Source organism: Bidens hawaiensis, unplaced genomic scaffold (genome assembly GCF_021521415.1).
Source record: "Bidens hawaiensis isolate Kalapana, Puna unplaced genomic scaffold, B.hawaiensis_p1.1 tig00012786_1, whole genome shotgun sequence".
Classification (NCBI taxonomy): domain Eukaryota; kingdom Viridiplantae; phylum Streptophyta; class Magnoliopsida; order Asterales; family Asteraceae; genus Bidens; species Bidens hawaiensis.
In genome coordinates, this window is record NW_027492062.1 from 352,910 (window position 1) to 371,298 (window position 18,389).

General features: G+C 33.6%; 3 pseudogenes across 1 annotated transcript; 1 reads left to right on the forward strand and 2 right to left on the reverse strand.

Moving 5' to 3' along the window:
* Nucleotides 1–1,423: 1,423 nt before the first annotated feature.
* LOC143542162 (uncharacterized) lies at nt 1,424–2,652 on the reverse strand (annotated as a pseudogene).
* A 2,391-nt stretch (nt 2,653–5,043) lies between these two features.
* LOC143542163 (RNA polymerase II C-terminal domain phosphatase-like 2) lies at nt 5,044–9,273 on the reverse strand (annotated as a pseudogene). Its single transcript, XR_013136859.1, has 13 exons — nt 9,003–9,273; nt 8,193–8,663; nt 7,118–7,328; nt 6,884–7,041; nt 6,722–6,792; nt 6,508–6,613; nt 6,271–6,373; nt 6,057–6,196; nt 5,926–5,983; nt 5,678–5,814; nt 5,545–5,598; nt 5,289–5,385; nt 5,044–5,180 (listed from the first exon to the last, which is right to left on the reverse strand). The product of XR_013136859.1 is annotated as an RNA polymerase II C-terminal domain phosphatase-like 2 (transcript).
* A 1,505-nt stretch (nt 9,274–10,778) lies between these two features.
* LOC143542164 (heat shock cognate 70 kDa protein-like) lies at nt 10,779–15,795 on the forward strand (annotated as a pseudogene).
* Nucleotides 15,796–18,389: the final 2,594 nt, after the last annotated feature.

Below are 18,389 nucleotides of genomic sequence, written 5' to 3' on the forward strand. Positions count from 1 at the left end.
TCCTTAAAACTTCATTAATTAATGGTGTCTGAGATCATAGAAGAACAAGAAGATGAAGATTCATACTTCATCACCAACAAAGAAGCTCAAAAGGACAAGATAAGACAACTTTTAAAACACCAAAAGAATCAATACAACACGTCATCATCGACATCAACGTCTTCATCATCTATGTACTCGTTATCTTCATCGAGGGCGGCTTTTCGTTCTTCGTTCTCATCGTTTGATCGTAGCCACAGTCATAAGCTATTGAATTTGATGAAGAAAGGAAGTACATCATTGAGAAGGTTGTTTGATATGGAGCATACAAGCTTAAGTAATCATTTTGAGTTGTATAGTGGATCGCCTGAAACGAAGACGATCCCGTTATGGGGTAGTGATTCAGATGGTGGGGTTCATGATGATCCGTGGTTGGGTATAATTAAATTTGATCACGGGTTTGTTCAAGAACGCGATGAATATGAAGAGCAGAAAGAACAAGAACACCAAGAAGAAAAGAAAGACTCGGTGTCTAGGAAGCACAAGTTGACCCGGAAGAAATCGTTTAGCAGATTACCAAGCTTCTATAAGTTTAGATTTCGGTTTCGGTTTAGGTTTCGGCTGAAGTTAAGAATTAGGTTTTGTTATCGTTTTTGGGAAGGAAAAGGAAAGAGAACGGAAGTGAAAGTAAATAAAATAAAATTTTGGAAAAGAAAAGTATAATATTATTTTTTATTTTTGGCTCTTATTGTGACGGAATGAAAGAGAGAAAATATTATCTCTTGAGTCTTAATTACGGTTGTGTTGTCTAGATGATGGATCGATTATAGTGGGGCACGGTTAAAGGTGAACAAAAAAATCGAATAAGAACCGAAATTGTTTTTTTAGAAAACCTTTTCGGAAACAAGTTTGAGAGAACTCGATTCGGACTTGAATCGAAGTATCGAGAACTGTAATCGGTTTGTACCTGGTTAAACCTTAACCGAACCGGTTATAACTTAGTTTCAACTCAAACTGCTCCTTCCCCCCGCCCCCTATAAACCATGTCAAGCCGTACCGGTTTGAGGCGAAACTCGATGTTGACCAGATTTGACCAAACTCGTAACGTTTAGACCCTGAAAACAATTTGTACACCTTTAGCAAAAGTTATAAGTTCAACAACAGTACCATATCAAAACACTAATAATTATAAACTTTTAATTGAATTCACAACAAAAACAAACTTTTAATTCCCCTTTCCATATGTCACACAAAATTTAATATTTTTTTGAAAGTAATACAAGTACGTATCTTGTAATGTTGCACATATCCTACATTTCTTATTCAAGAAAGAAATAACAAAAAAATATAAAATTTTACAAGTATACTCTCCCTACCTACACCAAAATCATGAATCTAGAAAAATAATCACTCCACCAAAAATTGAGTTTCTTCTTCTTCTTCTTCATAAAGTCTTTTGACTTTTCTTAAAACTTTTGCAAACTACACAATATTCCAATATCAATCTTGCCATAATACTCTCTTCTTCAATCCTTAATCTCCTACTTTGCTTATTCCAAAGATGAACACCATAACTTGACTCTTTTAGTTGCACCACCTTAGCTTCCACCCACCTCCGGTGGGCCCGGTTCACTGGCCGCTTAAACAACCCACCAATTCTTGTCCAATCAACGGGATAAAACGCAGACGGTGGCAAAACACTAACATTTAACTCATTTTGCCTTGTTTTTCTTTCCACTACTCTTGACACAAGATAAGGACCGTTATACCCCCACCGATTTCCGTCAAAAGTCAACGCAAATTCTTCAATAAAATTGTATAACAAACTATGGTTTTTATCAAATATTAACACTGCATTGTTTAACCTTGTCCAGTTGCCCAAGTGCGACGCGCTTTGCGCTCCTATCGAGTTGCGTAACCCGCTAAAATCCTGTAACGCGACAAAATCCGTGTCGAGATACACCCCACCGTATTTATAAACCACAACTAACCGAATCAAATTCGATAAATTCTGAGCTAAGGGGATCCCCCAGGATCGCGATCACCGTTCTTGATATTCTCAAACCATATTTTCGCGGGCGTGTGGTCAAACAAAAAACTAAAGTCAGGTTCTATAGCCAGAACCCTGAACCCCAGGTCTGTCACGGGTTTCAATATCTGAAACCCGTGATCAGAATCCATAGTGTTTGACAATATCATCAAACAACTATCAGGGTTCGTCTTAAAAAGCGCGTCGACCGCCAGAAACTCGCGTTCCCCAAAGAATTTGAAAGAAGATGAAATCCATGTCATGAAAAATCTAACTTTGCAACCTTTAAAGAATTCGGACACTCGGGTTTCGAATTCTTGGTTTGAGTTGTAAAGAAAGTGATCATGTTGCTTCTTGGGTTCTTGAATTATGAGTTCTTTGACGATCAAGACTGGATTATGAAGAGTGGAAGTTGATTTTAATTGGTTTATGATGAATGTTTGGTTATTGATCAAAAGATTTGTGGAGTTTGGGTTGAAGTTGAATGATATGTTTGAAATGAAAGTGTTTTTGTTGAAGGTGTATGTGAATATTATTATTATTAGTATCAGACACAGGGTGGTGATGATGTGGAATCTGGTGTGAAGGTGGCGGTTGCTCCGCCGTGGCTCCGCCGGCTTGGTGGCCGGAAGTTTGGTCTTCATTGATTGGATTAATGTGGCATAATGGATTGCTAAAGTTTTTATTATAAAGGTTTTTTATTTGAAGGATGCTGAAATTGACTTTTAAAGTTTTAATTAATCAAAGGTGGAATTGCATGTCTGGGTTTTTCGGTAGAGACTCAAATTCGATCTCTACGAGGGTTTTAGTATACCGTGTGTTATGTAGGGCTGTTGTCGAGAATCGTTAAAGAAATTTGGGCCGAATGAAGGAAAAGATTGGGTGTTAAGTAAGCATGTTTGGGATTGAGTTTGAAAAATGTTTATTGGCTTTTTTAAAAAGCCATTTTGAAAAGCTATGATTTGAGGCTTTTGAAAAACTGATTTTTAACCCTTTCAAAAAGCTAAAATAAAAAAGATTTTTGTGATTGTCAAACACCTTTTAACTTATTGGTTTTTTGAAAACACCAATAAGCCAATAAGCATTTTTCAAACTCAATCCCAAACATGCTCTAAAAAGGTTTTATTTATTAGGTTAAATAATTAAATTTTTAAATGGGCTTGTTGGGTTATGATTTGGATTGTGCAAAAAAAATTTTAGAATGAATTCGATATGTTAGAAAATTTGAAAGGATGAATTCGATATGCTTGAAATGACTGTCAAGCGGCGGCAGAGATGATTTTCTGAGGAAATGTCCAAACCAAACTCTGATGCTAGCGTAAGTCCGATTAAAATAATATAGTTTGGTCGGAGTCGGAGTGAAATAACGGAGAGTGCGATATATAACATACAAAGAAAGTCATGTTATAAAAAATTAATCAAAGTTGGAAATAATCAGGTGTGTGATGGTCTAGAAGGTTGGTGTGGGGTCCAGTCATGTTAAGTAGAGCCACACATAGATATGCTTTAAATATCATAAGATACTTTTTTATCAAGTATATTTAAAAGTTATGCATTTGTGAACATGAAAAGTTTATGAATTAAGTTTTGTGAATGTGAATAATTGTTGTCTAGAGGATAGAAAAAAGTATGCACCAAAAACGCCTTCTATTCTTATGTGAGTCGTCATAAACGGTTGTAGAGATCTCAAAAACGCATCTAAATAAGTATTTAATCTTTACTAAACATGAATCATAAAAAGGTGAGACTTTGGTAACGTTTATGCATTTATAAAGGACACGTCAATAAGTTGCATACATGAAATTGTTTCACAATTTATTGGCAAAGTTTTATAATTATATTCAAAGATAATTATGATAATTTATGAAGATGAAGTATATTCTTAAACTTAATTTTTGTAGATAAAAATGTGTATGAAGTTGACATAGTTTTCCACTTCTATCACATGGTATCTAACTATAATAAATATATAATGTATCTTGTTTTTATATCTTAAAATTATTAAAAAATTTAGAAGTCACCTCATCTAAATTTTTGGCATATATATTTTAGCACAAACAATATGAAAGTAGCTAGAAAACTAGCATCTTCTAGTCTTAGGATGCAACTATTTAAATAAATATAATCCATGTGTATGTTATTTGAAGCAAACTTTATTCAATGGCATGAGTCATCTTTGAATAACTCATTGTTGACCTTTAATTAGTCAAATATTCTAACATGAGGGCGGACCATATAAATTATTTTTTATTGTAGGGTAATAAGTGATTGTTGGGCATAAATAATTGTTTTAAAATTGAGAATCCTAAAAGAATTTAAGGGGTGTTTGGGATTGTTTATTTTCACCAACTTATAACTTATTAACTTTTAAAAAAATGATAAGATGCTTGGGATTGCTTTTGGTGTGAGAGAAAAAAAATAAATTACACTTTTGTAACTTGTAAACTTATTAAAAAGTTACAAGGAGGTAAAATAAGAAATCCCAAACACCCCTTAACAAGGTAATAATATATTTTATAAATCTAAATATAAAAAGTTTATTTGGTGTGTTTAAGATACAAATGAGAAGTTTTCAGTCTCGTTTCTAAAGCAGAAGTTTTCATTATTGAATTCATTCATACATGAAATACATTAATCTGAAATTCACAAGATTTAGAAAGCTATCACCGACACTTTGAAAATATGAAACCTACATAATCCAGGCACATACACATGATTATACATAGATGAACTTGTATAAATGTATGAGTACAAACATGAGTGTGTTTGATGTCTAACATTGTATGCAAACACAAATGACTACACAAAACAAGTAATTTACAGCTTTAAAACCCCAAAAGTTAAGCTGCTCCCGGGGTTGACCGAAAGTTGACCTTTTCAAGTCTAAATACTTCTTTCCCTTGACTCGCTTCTGTACTAGCTATCTCGCTTAGGAGGAACGTCTAGTCAACCTACACGATCACTATTTTACGTACAAACATAATACAATTAAGTTAGCCTATTATAATATATAACTATTTAGAAAATACAAAAAACTAGGATGTATTGATTCTCACCTCAGATTCATCCGAATTCGATTCCCACAGAAAGCCATGCTCTCCATGAACGGGCTGGCTATTAAGATCTCTGCGTGCAGCTTCAGATCGCGCGAATAGGGATGCGAGGTATTTATCTGCAATGTCATAACAACAAGCATATATTATAAACTTATAACTTATAAATACAATCACCTGACACAGTTTTATTTTCAGTAAAAAAATTAATTAATAAAAAATCTAACCAGATAAGCTGCGAAGGGCATTCTCAGCAGCTTTTTGTTGAGCATCTTTTCGGGTCTTACCCATCCCAAACCCTACTTTCTCACCCGTCAATAAAACCTGCATCATTAAGCAGTGAAACATAAAATGGATTATTAAACATAAAATGAATTATTAAAAAAAATGAATTTTTTTAATGGAAATTTTAGCATAAATTGAAACTTATTAAAAAAAAAGTTGAGATAACAACAAAAAATGGTGTAAAGGTTCAGCACTCGCCTCATAAGAAAATCGCCATTCACGGTGGGAACTAAAAGTTGATCTATATTCAACCTGCAAATAAATAAATAAAGTTAAAGACGTCATGAAGCATAATATAACATGAAATCATGAATAACATATAGATAAATACCTTAGACCTGCATTTCTGTCCAATTCTCTGCAGCACTTCAATGAATAGAGAAGGTTGTTGCGGGTTTGTATCTCCGCGACCAGTGGGCCCTCTTGTGTTATTTAAGGATGGCTGATTATGCGCTACACCTGCATCGGCTGCACAAAACATTTTTCCCCAACTTATAATAATCCTCATCATTAAGTACAGTAAAAAAATTACAATGATTTAACTTTTGTGTTGGGACATAAAAGTCAGTCTTTTAACACCTGATTGTTGACCTCCTAGTGGAAAATTCCTCTTTACCGGTTTATAACCATGTGACACCTGAAAACACCACAAAACTAGATAAGCAAATGTGACAAACTGACAGTATTAGGAAGTAGTTAATATTAGTTACCTCATCACGCTTTGGTTCAGATACGAGCGGTTGAGGCCCTGCAGAGAGAGAACTCGATGCACCATGAGGCAGAGGATAAGAACCAGCTCGTTTTTTGTTCAATATACCAGGCGCTTGAATCGGGCCTGGTAAGCTGGATTCTGAAACATAACGAATTAAGTTATAACACGAAAAAAATGAAAAGACAAACTAAAGATGTTTTATGAGTACTTACTGTCAGAAGGCATCGTAGATCTAACCGATGGTGGACCGTAGATACTCGCAAGTGGAACTACCGACTGGGATCTTTCAGGTTTTAGTTCCATGTTTCCAGCATCCTGAATAAGGTTAAAAATGAAAGAATTAAAATAACTGTACTGCATAATGAAAGGCATGAATAAACTTCATTATACAAACAACTTCAGAACCGATCATTCCGTCTGACATCAGGACGCTTGTATTATTTACTCACCTCTGGTATTAGGTAATTGCAAACATCCGGTGCAGATGGTAGATTCAAAACTTCATCTTCATAAAAATATTCAGAAACCCTCTTTAAATAAGTCTCATCGAATTCTCTGGACAGCGCATCATAATCATAAGTAAATAACAAATAAAAGAATGTATTGTATTGTATTGTGTAAACTGTAAATATGATATTTTTCTTATTTAAACAACCATCTTACTTAAAGAAACCGCCTCTAACATCACAAGCAACGTTCCTCGCCACACATAGAACTGGAACAGCGCTTGCAGTCTTTCATAATTTGATTAAAGATAAAACTTCATATTAGTAAATTAATATAAAAAGATCAAATGAAGAAACAAACATTATAATTTTACAATACCTCTGCTTGTGGAGCATAATAAGGAGTAAAAGCAGGTACCACATGAACTCGTGGTTGATCTTTTTCTTCTCAAACTTTTAACCTATCATCAATCACCATCGCCATTCGCGGATGACAAATCCTATCTTTAAACACATTCAACAAAGATTTATGCGCATCTACACATTCAACAAAATAACTTTAATACATGTATGCACAATTTTATATAGTTTTCTCAAAAGTTAAAACTATCACCTGATTTGACACATACAACACGGTTCAACAATTGTTTAGGAGCAATTAGGTGGCACCCGGGATCCAACAACCTCCATATTTCCAACGCTTAATCTCTTTCAGCCATTGTGCAGATAAAAACTTCAAATCGTTTGCGTCCTTTTGCAATCAAATAGCTTCTCAAATCTTCCCATGCAGGTCTTAACTTAACAAGCACACTGGTATCACGAATCTGTATAGGCAAACAAATTATAATTATAAGTTTACAACTAACAAACCATATGAATACAGAATACATACATTATACATAGACAGTTAGACACATATAACACAAGAACTCTGTATTCAACCTTCCTTAAACAACACATAATAAGACGAAAAAGAATAAAAAATGCAATCAGTTTCAGTTAAACATTTAATGACACTCCATTTCCAACTCTATATAATAAAATTAATGATAATGCAAGATGTGATAAAATCTGTTTCAGTTAAACCTTCAGTATAAAGCCGAAACAGAATTATTACTAATTCGTCTTTAGCCAAATAAGCTTCTATAAACATATTGCTAAGTGAAATGGTCACAACTCAGATCATCTTATTATAAAAAGACGAATAACAATCATTACATTTCGTCTTTAGCCACAACAGATTCTACATTTTGCTAGGGCATAATGCACCAAAATTATAATGATTCATTCACAATTCAAGTTACAATCTTTGATCTTAATTCTTAAATGATTTGTTCTTGCTAAAAAGGAAATATCTGCATAATCCTAACAAGAGTTACCAATATACATACATGTATATCTAAGCACAATAAACACATTGCTAGGTAAGGCTAATTCTTCCACAATAAAGTGAATTGGTCACAACTCAGATCATTTTATTATAAAAAAAGACGAATAATAATCATTTCATTTTGCTAGGGCATACTAACACATCCAGAATATAATGATTCATCCACAACTCAAGTTACAATCTTTTATCCTAATTCTTAAATCATTTGTCCTAATATAATCGCAGACTGCTAAAAAGGAAAAAATCAAGATAATGCTAATAAGAGTTACCAATATGCATACATGACAGTTGACAGTACCTCAGGATTAATCCGAGTCAGGACCACATTTTTCTCTGGCAATCTAATAACCGGCCGAATAACATGGTCATTACCAGCAGCATTAACAGGAACTTCCTCCGGTTTCACCTCATACCTCTGCCCATTACAACTAACAAAATCATTCTCAGCATACTCCTTCAACAACGCCCGATCCTCCACATATCTTCTAAGCTCAGCACTCATCCCACTAACCCTAACCGGATCCGACTCGTGCTGAATCCACCCATTCAACATCTCAATCTGATCATCAAACGACTTCATTGTTTTTGCAACAATCAACGTCTCGTCTAGATCAAACACGATCGACAAACACCGCTTGTTCAACATCGCTAAACACGCGGTGTACAGCCCAGCCGGCACCATACAACACCAGAAACACGGAAACCGCTTTAATTTGCTTGGCATTGCCACCAAATGCACTTCTTCATCTCCAATCAACACCACAGCTGTCTTTAATCAGTAATCAGTAATTAATAATAATAATAATACTAATACTAATAATTAAGGCTGTAAACGAACCGAACCGAACGAAGCATTGTTCATGCTCATTAATAAACGAACGAACGTAAACAAACTTCATGCAGAACATTTTACAAACCGTTTGCTGAACATTTGGTTCGTTTACAGCACTAAAAATAATAATAATTAGGGGCTGTAAACGAACCGAATAAAGCATTGTTCATGTTCATTTTATTAAATAAACGTAAACAAACTTCCTGCAGGACAGTTCACTCGGTTCATTTACAGCCCTAATAATAATAATAATAAAATATTAACCAGGACGGCTACCTTTAGCTCATAAAAGCAACTGGCGTGGAGATCAAGCAATGTATGGTTAACCGAAAGCGAACACGATTCAAGTTTGCAACAAACCGAAGCTGAAGAGATGCATAACAGAACCGAAAGAGGCGAAATGTGGTGGATTATAATCTGGTTGTTTGGGAATTGAAAATTGTTATCATTTTACAGGAATAACATTCAATTCACCTAAATAAGCTTCACCATGGTAAACCAAGGTAGCCTTATTGTTATTATTATTATTAAACCCTAACTGACTCATTTAGCATCAAATTACAAATTGGATGGTAATAGAGAGAGAATTGCAACGGTTGCTGACGATTTAACGACTAGAATTTGTAGAGGCTCTCAACCTCTGTTTAGTGGTTTGAAATGAAGTGATTGTGGGGGGTTATATACAGGAGGAAATGGGAGGGGTTATATAATTGGTCTTCGACTTGGTTTTATTTACGGATACGCCACTAGCCTTTTGTTTTATTTTGTTTTTTCTGGTTTTATTATTAACACTTAAAAGCATTCTTATCAATATTATATTTTTTTTATTTTCTTTTAATTAAATAATATGACTTTTATACCTTTAACAATGTCTTTTTTCTCTTTTTAACTCACAACTACTTCTCAAAAAAATTAAAAATTATATAAGGTGAACAGTGTTTTTGCAAATTTATTTATCAATAAAAGTTTGTTTATATTCTCCACTCACAACCACTTACGACTAATCTAATCTAACTATTATATTAAAGCAACATGGTTCTACATGGCCTTTAATTAAGTTATCCACATAAGATTTCACCTCAACAATTTTCAAAATTATAATTTTCAAAATTATAATTTACAATTAATAAGTTATTTAATTTTAATCTACTTATTTATATTATTAAAACAAAATCATTCTTCCATAAGGTATGTTATTATGAATCCATAAGATAAAAATATGTTATATTAAACAAATTTTTAGACATATAAATATACTTTAATATGCTTTTGAGACGACAAGACATGTTATTACGTATATTATTAAATTTAACTTTTTTGTTATACTTTTTTAACCACCCATGTATTACACGGGCTATATCCTAGTCTATATAATATAGAGAATCCAGTTGGAAATGCTCTAGCAAAGACAAAACTTTTAAACACATTAAATTGTGAAGTCTTTTGAATCTTGGGTTCAAGTCTTATAAACAACAAAATATTAAAAAAAATACTGTAATAATTTTAAGAAAATAGCTACGGTTTTCGTGATTGTGATTTATTCAGATTTATTATATTAGTCCAAAATTTGTTACATATGTTTTTAAAGTTTCATTTTCGTTGCAATTTTTTGTCATTCTCGTTAACATATTTTAACGTTTATATTATTTCTAACTGAAAATATTTGTATTGAAATTGTACTAATGTTTAAGTAAGAAAAGGTTTTTTGATAAATAAACTGGTGTGATTATCAGATTTTATGTAGAAAAATTAAGTTTATAGAGCGTTGATTAACTTCATTACCAATAAAATTGACAATTTTTGTTGTGTGTGTCATTTTCAATAAAGTGTATTTAATCTATGATATTCCACAGAGAGAATATAAGCTGTTATACTTAAATTAAAAATATAAGTATAAAAATGTCACATGGTTTATCTACTTTTTAAAACACTATAATTGTTTAATGTTTAATAGTGATGGACCTTGATTTTTGGTTTAAAGACTTATATTAGTATGTTCATTTTGGTTATATACTAACTAGTGGGTTTAACCCGTGTTTTAAGGCAGTAAATATGGCGGTAACTCGATAGGTATCGGTTAAGTTTGTTTTAGCATGAGTAAAGTACCGGTGTGGTATTGCCACTCGATATAGCAATTGAAGAGGGAAAATATAAAGCCTTAATATACACAAAAGTATCTTGACAAGTGTTATGTTTGTTGTTTTTTTTTTGTTATAAATTATTTAACTATAATAGGTGAATAAGAAAACCCAAAAAATAAATTAATAATATACCAAACTTAAATTATGCTATTATTTAAGAAAATATTAATTAAAACATTAAGTTCACATTAAATTTTGTAATTTTTTTGAGCACCATTAAATTCAATTTTTTTTTCTTTTGAACAATCTAACACTTAATTCAAGACTCAAATCCATGACCTCTTTATGAAGAAAACATTTAGGAAAAACCTCAATGACCAGTTAACCACCCCACCAAAGTGATGATAAAATGGTAAAATAGTTTAAAAAAGAAATTTAAGTTAAATGAAATAAAGTAAAAAATTATATTAAATAATAAAATAATTTTTAGTATACGATAACAAACGGAGTTTTCATTGCACTCTGGCCATTGTGTGACTTCTGACTTGTGTGGTTTGAAACAGAAGTCAAAACATAAGTTGAGAAGCAAGCATGTGAATTCGTTAACTCGTTTGGGTGTGAAATTGAATAATCGATTGATTGGGCACTACCAAACATGTTTCAATTTACTTTGTTATTCTTAATTTCAATGTTGCATTTATTCACATTGATATTTTATTTGAAATTTTTATTTGTTTAACGTGTCATTATTGACTCTGAGAATTTAATCTATTTTGATATTTTGAGATTAAAGTTTCGTTATCTATCTTACTCTCGAACCCAATGCTTTATCGACTTACATGTTTATATTTTGTTGGCTCAATGCCACATTACTCTGTTATTCCCGACTCCAATGTTTCGTTTAATGTTCATGACCTTAACGTTTTCATTTGTTATTCTTATTATTTTAAGTATTCTTAGAATCTCGCATATTTAGTATAAAACTTCAATAACATCGTTTATTTTGTTTAAAAATCAATAGTTTCATTTATTTTTTTTACCTAGTTTTTCGCTTATCCTTGATCTCAATGATTCGTTTATATATTTCGTAAATTTTGATTCTTATAGTTCATTGTTCTTGATTTCCAAATTTTCATATAAAAATTTATGGTATATAGTATATATTTCCCACACAATGGGACGGATTATGTGGACTATCCGACGATAAGGTAATTATGGGTCGACACGTAATTATCAAAGTCCTCGCATGAAAAACATAATAAGTACAGTTGTGTGCAATAACTCGAAACTTGGAATGAATGGGACAAATGAAGTATGATAAGGGCATGGCGGATACGTCGTTGATACATCCTATATATAAGTGTCTTTGTCATATTTCCCATTTGTGGCGTCTTTTGGGTCATTCAAAGATCGACGTTATTCCTTTTATTTAATTATGCATATAAAATTTGTTAAAACTTTTAACAACTCCATGCACTAGTTGTTTTCTTTTAAAATTTTATTTTTATTTTGGGACGAATTCTAAAAGTTGTGAATCTTATAACATTCTAAACCTGACCCATTTAAATTTTCGGTTTTGTTTATATATATATATATATATATATATATATATATATATATATATATATAGATATATATTGTGTGGATCTCACAGTCACAGGAGTGTCCCCTCTTGTTGGGCTCAGGGACAATGGTTTTGTAGCATGTCAGGCAGCATTGAAGGCGGCATCAGGCAAGGTTGTTAAACACGAGAAAGCCTGTTTGGAGAATCAACACGTGTTTATACCCTTTGCCTTTGACACATTTGGATATTAGCTCCGAATGCCGTGGACTTTCTGAACAGAGTTCAGAAAGTCGTGCATAGCAATTTATCGAGCCATAAGAACAAAACTTTGTTTTTAGTAGGATTGGGTTTGCCATCCAAAAGGGGTTGCGGCACAACTTGTTGCCCGCTTACTTACCACTTCATTGTAAATCGTTTGGTTGTTTTTTTTTTCGAAATATATAGAACCTGATTATTATTTAGTTATACAAAGTCTTCTCTTTTCTAAAAGGTTTTGGTTTCCTTTCTACTTTGAACACCATTCAGGCCAACTATTAACCAAACACCAAGGTTTATGTGTAAAAAATTATTATTTACTATTTATTTTATGGTTTAGTCTACAACTTAAGTGGATCTCCATGTTGGTGATTAAAAAGGAAGAAAGATATCATAAAATAAAAACAATATCTCGTAAAGAAAAATTACAATCTTGAAATTAAACTGATAAGGACGTGTTTAAAGTTGTTGATAAGCCTTTGGGTTAACTTCATTCAATATTTCAAAACCCTAACCATTGTCTTTAATCAGCGTGAGGAATCGATCAAATTCCGTGTCCTTTAGAGCTTTCAGCAAGTAAGTATATATCCATTGATTTTGGTTTCATTCCTCAGTTGAACACCATATATATATATATATATTATATACTGCTCAAATATAAAGCAAACACCAAGGTTTATGTGTAAAAGTTTATTATTAATTAAGTACTTATATAGGAACTGAGCGAATCATTTTATTTTTATGGTTTAGTACACAACTTAAGTACATCTTCATGCATTTTGGGAACTAAAAGTACTTTACTGCTTTGTTCATCAAGTGTTAGCTTAATGTGTAATGCATGCATACATGCGTTATATATTTATACATACAAAATATTATCTATACTTACAGTGTGATATAAATTGAAAATATTTTTATGAGTTGTGTCCATATATGTTCAACACTTGTCATTGCTAAATTTATATTATTCTAGTTCATCTGTCTTCAGTTTATAGGTGTTACCTTTGAATGTAAAGGTTAAATATATACATGTTCAAGTTTAAATGTGTAGAAAACAAGTTTTGAATATAAATTCATCCGTTTTTGAAAGAGTGTCACCGATATTCAACACATCATATTGGTTTGCATTCGAAAGTAATTCTTTGTTTCGTTTTCTTTCAGGTTAAAATCTCTGCAAAAGTTAAGGGAGCTGCAATTGGTATTGATCTTGGAACGACGTACTCGTGTGCTGCTGTTTGGTTTGACGGAAAAAAACGAGTGGAGGTCATACTTAACGAGCAGGGAAGCAATATCACCCCTTCTTTTGTAGCTTTTAACGATTCAGAGGTATTGGTAGGCGAGGGAGCAAAAAACCAGATTGCTAGGAACCCTACCAACACTGTCTTTGGCAAGTCTTTTTTTACTTCTTATTCTACATTTTATTTTTGTATACCGACCGCGCACAATACTAGTCCTAGGACCAGTAGGAAGCTCGTTTAAACCTGAAAGTTGATATTCGGCTTAAATTTATTTTTTGAATTAAGATGGTTCTAGCCTGAACCTGGTCCTAGGCCTGATTTATCCTGAACATATAAAAGTTTGAAGGCTTGGTCCCTTAAAAGGTCAATCTGGATCTTTTTTAGAAAAAATATACAGTTGAGACTTGAGATTGTCCTTAAACCGAGATCGTTAGTGCTTTAAAAAAATAGTTCATGTGTATAAAAGAATCTTTGAGTTATTTTTAATGGTTTAAGTCATTATTAAACCTGATATGTTCACCTTACAGACAAATATGCAATTGTTTGAAATTCTTTCATTTATGTTTATTGTTTAATTTACAGATGTGAAGCGTTTTATCGGATGCAGATTCCATGATCCTCAAGTGCAGAAGGACATGAAGTTGTGGCCTTTCAAGATCGTTGAAGGGCCTGCAGAGAAGCCAACTGTTGTAGTTCAGTCGATGGGTGAAAAGAAGAAATATGCACCTGAAGAGTTATCAGCCATGGTTCTCAAGAAGATGAAACAGTTTGCTGAAGCATTTATTGGAAGAGAGGTAACTGATGCTGTCATCACCGTTCCTGCTTATTTTAATAACAATCAAAGAGAGGCAACAAAGGAAGCAGCAACACTCGTAGGCCTCAATGTGATGCAGTTGATAAACGAGCCTACTGCTGCTGCAATTGCTTAAGGTTTGGACCATATGGCTGACCAAACATGGCACAATGATAAAACTGTATTGGTGTTTGATTTGGGCGGTGGAACCTTTGATGTATCTCTTTTGAAAGTCAGCAAGACTGGTGTCATAGATGTGAAAGCTGTTGGGGGTGACACTCATTTAGGCGGTGAGGATTTTGATAGGACGCTCGTTAGTTACTGTGTAAAAGAATTTGAGAAAAAACACAGGGAGGATATAAAGGGAAATCCTAGAGCAATGGGGAGGTTGAAAGTTGCTTGTGACAAAGCAAAAAGGGATTTGTCGTGTTCTATATTCGCTTCAATTGAAATCGACTGCTTGTATGAGGGGATTGACTTTTCCATCAAAATCAGTCGAGCGAAATTCGAGGAACTGAATTCAAGTTACTTTGAGAAATGCATTAAACTGGTGGAAAAGTGTTTGTCTGATGGGCATATAAAGAAGAGTAACGTAGACGAGGTGGTTGTTGTTGGCGGGTCCACTAGGATTCCAAAGGTACAACGATTGTTGCAGGACTTTTTCGATAGGAAGACACTTTGCAAGAACATGAATGGCGATGAGGCTGTTGCATTCGGTGCAGCAATCTTGGCTGCAAGGTTACATGGAAATAATGATAAAGCGGTGTGGGACATTGTTTTACAGGATGTCACTCCTCTTTCCTTAGGAGTAGCAGTCGATAATGATTTGGGAAAAGATCTCATGTCTGTAGTTATTCCCAAGAACTCATCCATACCCACCTGCAAGAAAGAAATATATTATTCAAAGATCAACCATACAGGAACGAAGATCACAGTGTATCAAGGTGAGAACAACAAAGTTAAGGAGAATATATTACTTGGCAGCTTCGACCTTTATGGGCTTACGCTAGGTTTAAATAGAAAGTCACAACTAGAGGTTTGCTTCAATATAGATGCCAATGGAATCCTTCAAGTCTCTGCAGAGGAAACATCCACTGGCAAAAAAAACTCAATTACAATTTCTAAGACCTGGAATTAAGTTTCCATTTTATTTGGGAGGTTTTGCTTTTGATATGAAATGCTACTGAACAACTTTTTTCTATAATGTGTTGATCTGGAATGTGTCCATTCTTTTTATACTTTTGATGTTTGTATTTTGTATACATTTAAATAGTAAACTACAAAAGCTGATGCAATGTATTTCAAGGCAATTGCAGAATGCATCAGTAGTGATCTAGAAGCTTGTGAACTCAAACTCATATATTAAAGTGCTCCAACCTAAGTTTGAGTTTGGGCTTAAGCTTGGCTGGGTTAGAGCTTTTAGTGAACCGATCTCGAGTAGCTCTATGTGTGGTTTGGGTCAATTGCGTCACTAGTTGGTTTAGCCAGATAAATGTCTGTTGATTAACGAGTGCTTGATTGTGAATAATAGTTACGTTAAATTGTTACTTTGATGTATTGTTGAGTTCGCATGAAAATGATTGTGCAAGATGCCAAAATATAACAACTATCGGTTTGACTTATTATCGGCATATTGACTTATAGATGCCAAAATACTAATGGATAAAAAATGATAAGGATGATGATGAAACCACTTCTGAGAAACCGTCTTTTGAGAAGCTATCGGTTGAGCAGGCCCTGTATCATAGTTACAGGCTCGTTATCCAGGCAGGTCAAGCCAGCTTCCGGTGCTCGGGCAAGTATTCTCGGCCAGGATTATTTACCTGAAGGTACATTTGGTGAAGCCCGGGCTGCTGGTGCCCCTGGCCCAAGTGATGACTCGTCGATGGCTTCATCTTTTGGTAAAAACCCCGGAAGCATAAGGAAATGCCTAAGGCCAAGGGTGCTGTTTCCGAGTCAGTTGCAGCTGTTGACCAAGTAGTTGAGGATGATGGTGATCTAGAAACTTGGTAATCTTACGGACTTGTGCAGAACGCACCAAGTTCTCGTTAACCTCAAACAGAAAATACATATCTATATGATTCATGAATAAAGACCCCAAAAATGCATAGAGGATTCTTTCCGATGGCATCTGATAAGTTGGGTTTAATGGTGTAAAGGAGTCGAGCCAAGCCTGTACTCAGCTCAATTAAAGTTCTATTTCTAAAGCTCGATCTTGGCTTGTTTATCATTCGAAATTTTATTTTATCTATAGTTATATATAAAAGATTGTATATATTATTCATTATTTTGTGTATATATATATAGTTGGTACAAAAAGTAAAAATTATGTATATGATAGGCTTGTTTGGGCTTGTAAATCTAGTCGAAGTCGATACGTGAAGGTCAAAGTCATTTATTAAAAAAGCTCCAACATAAGATTGAGTTTGGGCTTAAGCCGGTAAGATGTATTTAAAGGCAATTGCAGAATGCATCAAATGGTGATCTAGAAACCTGCTATGCCTACCAACTCGTGCAGAACGCGCAAGCCCCCATTTAACCTCAATACATAACACAAATATCTATATGAAACATGAAAAAAGACAACAAAAATGCATAGTGGGAGTCTCCTATAAAGGCTCTTGATGTCCAATGGCATTTTATGGGACATGTTTAAGGGTGTTAACGAGCCTAGTCAAGCCCGATCCCAACTCATTTAGAGCTCTATATCTAATGCTCGAGTTTGGCTAATGCTCGACTCGCTTATTATTCAGTTGTTCTATTTATTTGTATCATAATTTTTATTTATAGTATATATATATATATTATATAGTTATTTACCATAATCTATATATTTAATTAATTATTATGTGTATATATTTAATATAATGTGTATTGGTTTATATTAATCCTAACTATCATCTTTTGGTCGTTGCCGGTCCCAACTAACGAATTGGTTGTTTACGGTCCCAACTTTTAACATATTTGTTCTCCCAACGGTCCGCGACTAACATAATCCTAACGCTTTTTCGTCCCAAGCATCTTTGTAACCTTAGATCGGACATTTAGAAACCCTAGAACCATGTCAGAATCGAATGGTGGTGCTCAAATGGTAGTGGCTGGTTGATTGTGAATCAGTTGGTGGTGGTGCTGTTCATGTTGAGTTTACCGGCAAAAAATGTGACTAGTCCGGTCAAAATTGTTTTTCCGGCGACCTACAAGTAACGGCATTAGGATTTTGTTAGTCGCGGACCGTGGAGAACAAATACGTTAAAAATTGGGACCGTCAACAGCCAATTCCTTAGTTGGGACCGGCCGTTACCAAAAGATTACAGTTGAGATTAATAAAAACCAATACCCGTTAATATAATAATAAGCAAAAGTTATAATAATAGGTTTGTTTAAGTTTGTGAATCTAGTCAAACTTGACATGTGAAACTCACGCTAGTTTATTAATATAGTTCCAACATAAGCTCTGGTTCCGGCTCGACTCAGTTCGAGCTTTAATAGCAAACCGATCTCAAATAACTCAACTATTTTATATCACTCGCTGAGTTAGCTAATTTTGTTACATAGTTACTTTCAATTTGTTATAGATAAAATTGTAATGAAGAATTTGTTTACAGTTATAAAATAAAATTGCAACGTAATTTAGTTTTTTAGACAATAAAATGTAGTTTTTAAAAGATTGAGTTTTACAATTTAAAAAGTGGTAGCGGCGCAACTTGTTGACCGCTTGCCTTCTGTTTCGAT